The sequence below is a fragment of the Miscanthus floridulus genome, chromosome 14 (assembly GCF_019320115.1).
Source record: "Miscanthus floridulus cultivar M001 chromosome 14, ASM1932011v1, whole genome shotgun sequence".
Lineage (NCBI taxonomy): Eukaryota > Viridiplantae > Streptophyta > Magnoliopsida > Poales > Poaceae > Miscanthus > Miscanthus floridulus.
The window spans coordinates 27,230,050-27,238,348 of NC_089593.1; positions in this window are offsets into that span (position 1 = coordinate 27,230,050).

Sequence of the window (8,299 nt, forward strand, 5' to 3'; positions counted from 1 at the left end):
TGGTTACTGAACTCTCTAATGCAGCAGACAGTGTTTGATATTTGGGATCTCCTTCTATCAGAGATGGAGGATACTATTGCAGAGGGGTTCAGGGGTCATAGACAGCTGTCGTATGCTCACTAGATTATATTCCTGATCCACAGGGCAGTTACTGTAAGGCCACCAGAGATGCTGGCAGGATACAGTGGTGCCACTACAGAGTTCCCTGCATACAACATGACTCAGACAATCAGACATAGTGTAGTGAGGACACCCAGCCAGCTGAGCTGACGTCTAGAGGTGCTAGAGACTATAGCTCAGTAGGATGAGACTATCAGGGGCATAGCAGCTATAGAGGAGGAGCAGCTTGACGCTCAGTAGGAGGGGATGGTCGAGAGCGACCCTAGTGACAGCTCAGATGAGGACTACCGAGACATTCCTCAGATGCCTCCACGTCGACATGACCATGAGGCCGGTAGCTCTAGTTCAGCTCCACCTGCACCATAGACAGACCCCGCTCTACTTGCTATACTTGAGCGGATGATGCAGGATCAGGCTCTCTAGGCTCAGGAGACCGCCACCACTTTTGCATAGTTTCAGACTCGACAGGATGAGTTTTAGCGGCAGCAATAGGCCATATAGCAGCAGTAGCAGGCCATGCATCAGTAGCAGCTCCTCATGCAGCAGCAGCTCCTTGGATTTATGCAGCATGTAGTGACAGCTATTGGGGTTCCACCACCACATCCTTCACCCCAGCTTGGTCAGCCTGCCACCACTTCTATGACTCCAGCTTTACAGCCTAGTGGGCTTCAGAGTCAGGGACAACCACCAGCATAGTTTGCTTCACCTACAGAGCAGGTGTCCTAGTGGTTTGCTTCGCCCATGTTAGCCCCGTAGTTCACACCTCTCCAGATAGGCTTCACATCGGCTCAGACTTCCTCACTACTAGTGCTAGATACTTCAATCTCCAAGAGTCTTGGAGTGACTTTCAGCGAGTTGACAGGGCAGCCTACTCTGCCATATTTGCATGTCCCAGGTTTGTCTATAGTTGCACCTATTACCAGGACTACAGAGACGCTCCCTTCCTCAGTGGCATCATTAGAGCCGGCTACCCTAGTCATACCTGCACAGTCTACAGTAGCTCCAGTTGTCGATCTGACCCAAACCGCTTCAGTATTGCTTCCGGCTACAGAGGGTCAGACTGCTCAGAGCTCTGGTTCAGATGATGATGGCACTTAGTTCCAGCTTGGTCCTCGTGCCTCAGCACCCGACTCGTCCGCTGTAGCCCCACCGACCGACCCTTAGGTTTTGGTGTTTGACGCCAAAGGGGGAGAGGGATCGATATGTTAGTCTTAGGGGGAGCGACATATCTAGGGGGAGCTTAGTTTATCTATTAGATTATCTATTACATTTGGAGTTTTATGTGTGATACACTATTATGCATTCATGTGTTTACATTTATGCATCAAACTATATCTATATGATAGTGTTATCTATGTGATCGTGATATATGACATGTGTGCTTTGAATTATTTATATGTCATATCACTTGTGCTATGCTCATTTACTTTGCTTCCGCATTTTACTCCGATGCAAATGAGCTTTATTACTTGTACTCATGCTTATTTTCATATCTTTTGAGCACATCATGTTGGCTTGGGTCATATAAGCTTGCCTAACTCTTTTGTTCTTATTGTCAAAAGCTTATATGAACCAAGCATGTTAAAAACATCAACTCTATCACATACTCGAGGTAGTTTTGTCATCAATCACCAAAAAGGGGGAGATTGAAAGCATTTAGGCCCCTAGTTGGGTTTCGGTGATTAATGACAATACGTGATTACTATGACTAATGTGTGTTTTGCAGAGGCAATTAAGTTAGGTCATGGTAATGGAGATCGATTGGGCTATCATGGTGGTCATGCCCCTACAATGGAAATCGTTTTGGTTTTCAAAGGATGGACGATATGGTTAAGGCTGGACTAGTTCTAAGTGTCGTTTGGTGTTGAAGAGACACTTAGAGTAGTTTATGACTTTGTTTTTCCTTTGGCCGTACTATTAATGGGGGTATGGATGGGTAGCTTGACCTGGGTGAGTCTAGTGGGTTAGGTGTGGTGCACACTTGCTAAACCTAGCACTAGGTAGCTCCTAAAAAGCCCTTAGATCCATTGGAGCAAACTTCATTCACGTATGTTCGAAAGTTGGAAGTGAATGGAGGGTCAAATACTGACCGGACGCTGGCTTCGGTGTGATCGTATGCTGGCGCAGAGTCTGGTCAGTTCATTTGATCAAGATGAAGTCATCTAGAAGTGACCAAACGCTGAGAGGTGAAGTGACCGAACGCTGAGGGCCAGCGTCCGGTCGACTCTAGTAAAGTTCTAGAGAGGGAAAATCACGACCGAACGCGTTCGGTCAGTGCTGACCGAACACTGTCCACCGCCCGGTCACTATTTGATCACTGGAATTTAGGGTGAACTGACCGGCGCGTCCGGTCAACATGACCGGAGCGTCCGGTCACCCCACAGAGGCACATAACGGTTTGTTTTTCAGCCCATGTTATAAATACTTCCTCCATTCGTGTGTGGGGGTACTTTTGCTCATTTCAACAACTGAGAAACACCCTTGAGAGTGCCAAAAAGAGCAAGGTCCTAGTGAGGTGATTGAGATTTGAGAATCCCAAAGAGAGCCCTCATTAGTGAGATCAAGAGTAGCAAAGTGTGCATCCACCCTTCTCATTAGGCTTGTCGTGGTCAAGTGAGAGTTCGTACTTGTTACTCTTGGTGATCGCCATCACCTAGATGGCTTGGTGGTGATTGGGAGCTTCGTGATCATCTGGTGGGGCTTGTGGATCACCCAACTCAAGTTGTGAGCGGTTGTGGGTGATTCACCACGACGGAGTGTCAAAGAATCAACCCGTAGAGAGCATTTGATCCTTGCGTGGATCAAGGGGGAGCTACACCCTTGCACGGGTGCTCCAACGAGGACTAGTGGGGAGTGGCGACTCTCCGATACCTCGGCAAAACATCGTCGCGTTCCTCCTTCTCTCTTTACTTTGAGCATTTACTTTGAGCAATTCAATACTTGTCTTTACATTCATAGAATTGCCATGCTAGAGTAGGATTGGAACTTAGGTTGCAAGACTCTTTGTGCGGTAGAATATTAGAAACACTTTCTAGGCACAAGGGGTTAATTGGGCTAACCGTTGGATTTAATTATTGCAAAGAAATTTAGAATTAGCCCAATTCACCCCCCTCTTGGGCATCTTGATCCTTTCACTACCCAATTAAAATTCAAATATCCAGCCGAAGGAATTCAACAGGAGTATCAAATCCATCATCTCGATGGATGACATGTAGGACAAAGTAAGTATCAAGAACATCACATCCAAATTTGCCCAACCCAGTGGGCAGTGAAGCAAATCAATGCATCTGACTAAAGCTCCCTTAACGGACCAGAGCCAACACTAGGTCCTAATAATGATGGGGCATGAAGATAGCTACTGATCGGGTGGAGTATGAGAAGGTTGCAGTGGAGGAGGCATCAACTTCTGCAGGAACTGAGGCGGATGGAAAGCTACTAGAGATATCATCATTGGCTGTCCACCTGCATGGAAGCCTAGATCAAGCAATTAGTAGAGGCCTAGGATAAGTAAAAGGTTTAGCTACAATGGTTCTAGCTAAAGGAAGTATGGACATACCTGAAGAGTAGGCACCCAATGATGTGGAGTGAATGTTCCCTATGTCATTGGAAACACCGAACGAGCTTGCAGTGGAGCTGGTTCTACATGAATCAAAAGACGAGTTTTTATAGAAGTTGTATACATATATAGTGAATAAAGCTTTGAGTAACTATGGAAAAAGGAGCAAGAATATCAATCACAGAGTCACTGGGTGGCCTCAGGCAGTAATGGAAGAGGTGTTGGTACACGAAGTCAAAGGATTGCTTGATCTGCCCATAAGCCTGAGCCTGTGCTGCAATGTCAAAGCGGAGTTGACCTACATGTTCCTTTGTGGCCATCCTTTCCATCTGGTCAGTCAAACTATGCACGGTGGCCATGATCGGATCAACGAAGCTCTCATGGAGGTACTATTCCTGCTTGGCGAACCTTGCATCTAAACTAATGGAAACAAGGATCCCGATCTTCCGTCAGGTAGAGGTAACTATCGTTGTGGCGGAGAATGACACACCGATCTGGCTTCAGATCGAAAGATCGAACCCTGCAATCTTAGCACCACAGCTCCTCTGGTTATCAACCAAGTCACGGACCAGGTTGACCTCACCAAGAAGGCTAATCCCTGCCGGCGCAATGAAGAACACAAGCAAGAACAAGAAAGAACACAACCAAATTACAGAAGAATGATTAATCTCACGGAGTTGGGGTCTCACAAACCGATGAACAACGAAATTGTTCTTGATAGAATAATCTAAGCAAAACCCAAAACCTAATGATGGCAGCGGTGTATGATTATAAAGGTCTTAGGGTCGTCGCCTACCCTGGACGCGCCCCCTAATGGGCCCAAACACGATACACGGTCCAACGGACCAAAAGAAGGTGTCGCAGCACCCTGGCAGATTCTGGATGCTGAATTGTTTCAACGATTCCTGTTGATTATAAAGGTCTTTTGACGTGGGACCACTTGGATTAGCTTCCTTATCACATTAGCTTTCCAACCATATGTGGATCGTCGAAAACGGAGTCCGGATGCGTCCTGGGTGACCAGTTTAAGGCAGACTGGTCCTGAAGGCCGAGGCAGACTCGAAATCATTCTATTGGACGTCCACTTGTTTTGATGATTCCTGTTGACTCCCATTGAATTTTATGGTGGAACTGGTTCCATTGGAAGCTCCATGAAATTATCTTTCCATCCATATAAAGAATGCCCAAAACGGACACCGTATGCGACCTGGGCGTCGTTTTTAATATGTGCTGCTCCTGGACTCCGAGACGGGCTCGAACTTGAGTTGTTTTGGGCCTCCACCTCGGGGACTCGAACCGAATTAGCCTCGGGCCTCCTTCTTGACTTGGACACCCTTGCTGGCCTCCTACCCCTCCATACCATGCGCCAAACATGGTCATATGCATGGGTGTCATGTTCTCATCATCCTCCCCTTCTTGACGAAAAGCCATCCTCGGCGTCTTTTGTGCTTGAAACTGATCCTGCACAACATAAAGGAGAACGGGGTTGCGAGGACAAAGGAAACTAAAATAATTGTGAGAAAGAACGTGACCATGTTTCCAAGTTTCTAGCATGTCATCTCGCATAAAAATTTCAGCAAGCATGTAGACTCCATGATCCGAATGCACACGATGTATGTCAACACTATCCTGCAAAAGATTAGAACTAACCAAAGACAATGCAGGAATAGATGGTCGAGCAGACATAGGTAGCAACCAACAATTGTCCCCTTCTTGGAAGTGAACTTGTTTCTTTAAGGAACATGAGAAAATGTTTGTATTATTATAGCTGCCCTCTAAACGATCATAATCTTGTACAACAAAAGGAGAATTCATATTATTACGAATGTATACTCGATGTATCATATATTGTCCCTTGTTGTTATATCTACCAATAACATGATATGTGTGTTTAGAAAACCAAGGCAAATCAACATATTTAAAAAGGCTCTCCACCAAACAATCTAGGTTACACAAAACATCAAATTCAATGTAACCCAAAGAATGTAAAGAAGACAACTGTTTGAACTCATCAGTTTTAGTAGCAATATGAATAACATGTTTATTTTTAGCACAAGTGACTGGTTCCAAAACATGTGAAACTGAAGCATCATCAACCAATTCATCTTTATCACTAGGAACATCAAGCAAATTATCATGGGACAGAGATAAATTAAGAGAGGGTTCCACTAACAATTGCTCTATGATAGCATGGTTTGTGGAAAAATTTAGTACATTAAAACAATTCTCACCTTCCGTGAGTGTAGCACCATGGGCATTACATGTGTTCTTAGCAAAAGTAATAGGTGCATTGTGAAGTGATAGTTCTGAATTTGCATGAGGTTGTGAGCTCCTCATTTTCTTCCATGTCATCCTCTCGCTTATGGACATTATCGTGCAGAAGGTTAGTCATAGCAAGAGGAATAACAACAGATTGTTCCTCTAAATGGTGCACCTCAGCATATGAAGTCAAAACAGGAGGTGGATTAACAAAGGTTTCTCGCATAAGGAGTTTCATATCATTCCAAGTTTGAGGTTTATCAGAAGGATCTAAAGACTCCCACCAAGATAAAGCAGAATGTCGCAAAACACTAGCTGCATTTTTTACCTTACTCCTTGGACACATAAAGCGAGTAGCAAATATGTTATCTATGGCAATTTCCCACTCCATGTATGCATCAGCACCTATACCATCATAAGTCGGTGGATACGAACAACCTATCATTGTTAGAAGACAACAAAAGACAACACAAAAGTATTATCCCTATCAAATGACTACGTGGTTGCAGTGGTGTCACTTTTCACAGCAAGTGGAAGCATCTTACCAAGCTCTTACAAAGTTCTTACCAACGCAAGCCGTGGGTGGTACAACCAGTGGCTGGTTCGTGATACCTATAAGGCAGTGGTACCGAGATTGCAAGGGCCTTTATCTGTACTGATCTAAAGTATATATGTAGAGCTTGGGAGGCTTCAAATATGGTAGCAAGGAATAGCAATAATTTAATTCAGAAATTGCAAGATTGAAAAGTAGTCCCAAGCTAGTCTATGCCGCTGGCCTAAACTCGTCCTGGACCTAGTTCAAGCAAGCAATACAATACAACTTAACACAAGGACTCAAAAGGATGCAAGCACTTCTGATTTTTTTTTCTTGATGCGGTCTTTTTTTTTGCACCTTCTGCCTTTTGTTCTTCTTTGATTTTTTTTTGTGTGGCTCTTTTTTTTTGCACTTTGCCTTTTGCTATTATTATTATTTTTTCAATCAAAAAGTGCCGTAATATATGAGCTGATAAGATAGATGATTAGCACTAGGAACTGTGGCATAGAGAAAAAAAAGGACAAATAGCAGCAGCAGATTGGCACTACCCTCTCAAGTTTTGTTGTCGCAAGCTAGACACAAAGCACAAGATGCTTGAACAGAAAAATATGGTGTATAGTGTAGGAAACAAGCGGACTAAAGATTGGATTTATTTCTTGTTTGTCTCCCGCATGACCAATCAAAGATGGAATATTTTACTCATATAAACTGAAACATGTCTTTCCTTCCTTCCCTTCACCGTGAAGCTATTTTGCTCTAGACAAGGAAAAACGACCTAGTGAAAAATACCAATCGGGGAGGGATATAGGAACTGACCGCTAGCGGCCAACTTTAGGTGCTCGAATAGACTCAAACAAGACCAACGACTCGATTAAACACAGCAACACGATGACCTACGAGGGACAACGGTTCAATAAAGCAAACTGAAGTTAAAAATATTGCAATAGCACAACGGGTGATGGGATATGAGAAAAAAACAACGATGAACACAAATATTTTTGTGGGGCAATTTTCTGGATTTATAGGACAAAGACAAAACAAAACTAGGGTAATGATAAACCTGACGGTAATACCTGAAGCTCTGATTACCACTTAATGGAAACGGGGATCCCGATCTTCCGTCTGGTAGAGGTAACTATCGTTGTGGCGGAGAATAACACACTGATCCGACTTTAGATCGAAAGATCGAACCCTGCAATCTTAGCACCACAGCTCCTCTGGTTATCAACCAAGTCACGGACCAGGTTGACCTCACCAAGAAGGCTAATCCCTGCCTGCGCAACGAAGAACACAAGCAAGAACAAGAAAGAACACAACCAAATTGCTGATGAATGATTAATCTCACGGAGTTGGGGTCTCACAAACCGATGAACAGCAAAACTGTTCTTGACAGAATAATCTAAGCAAACCCCAAAACTTAATGACGGCGGCGGTGTATGATTATAAAGGTCTTAGGGTCATCGCCTACCCTGGACGCGCCCCCTAATGGGCCCAAACACGATACACGGTCCAACGGACCAAAAGAAGGTATCGCAGCACCCTGGCAGATTCTGGATGCTAAATTGTTTCGATGATTCCCGTTGATTATGAAGGGACTTTGATGTGAGACCACTTGGATTGGCTTCCTTATCAAATTACCTTTCCAACCATATGTGGATCGTCGAAAACGGAGTCCAGATGCGTTCTGGGTGACCAGTTTAAGGCAAACTGGTCCTGAAGGCCGAGGCAGACTTGAAATCATTCTGTTGGACATCCAATTATTTTGATGATTCCCGTTTAATCCCATTCAATTTTATGGTGGGACTGGTTCCATTGGAAGCTCCATGAAA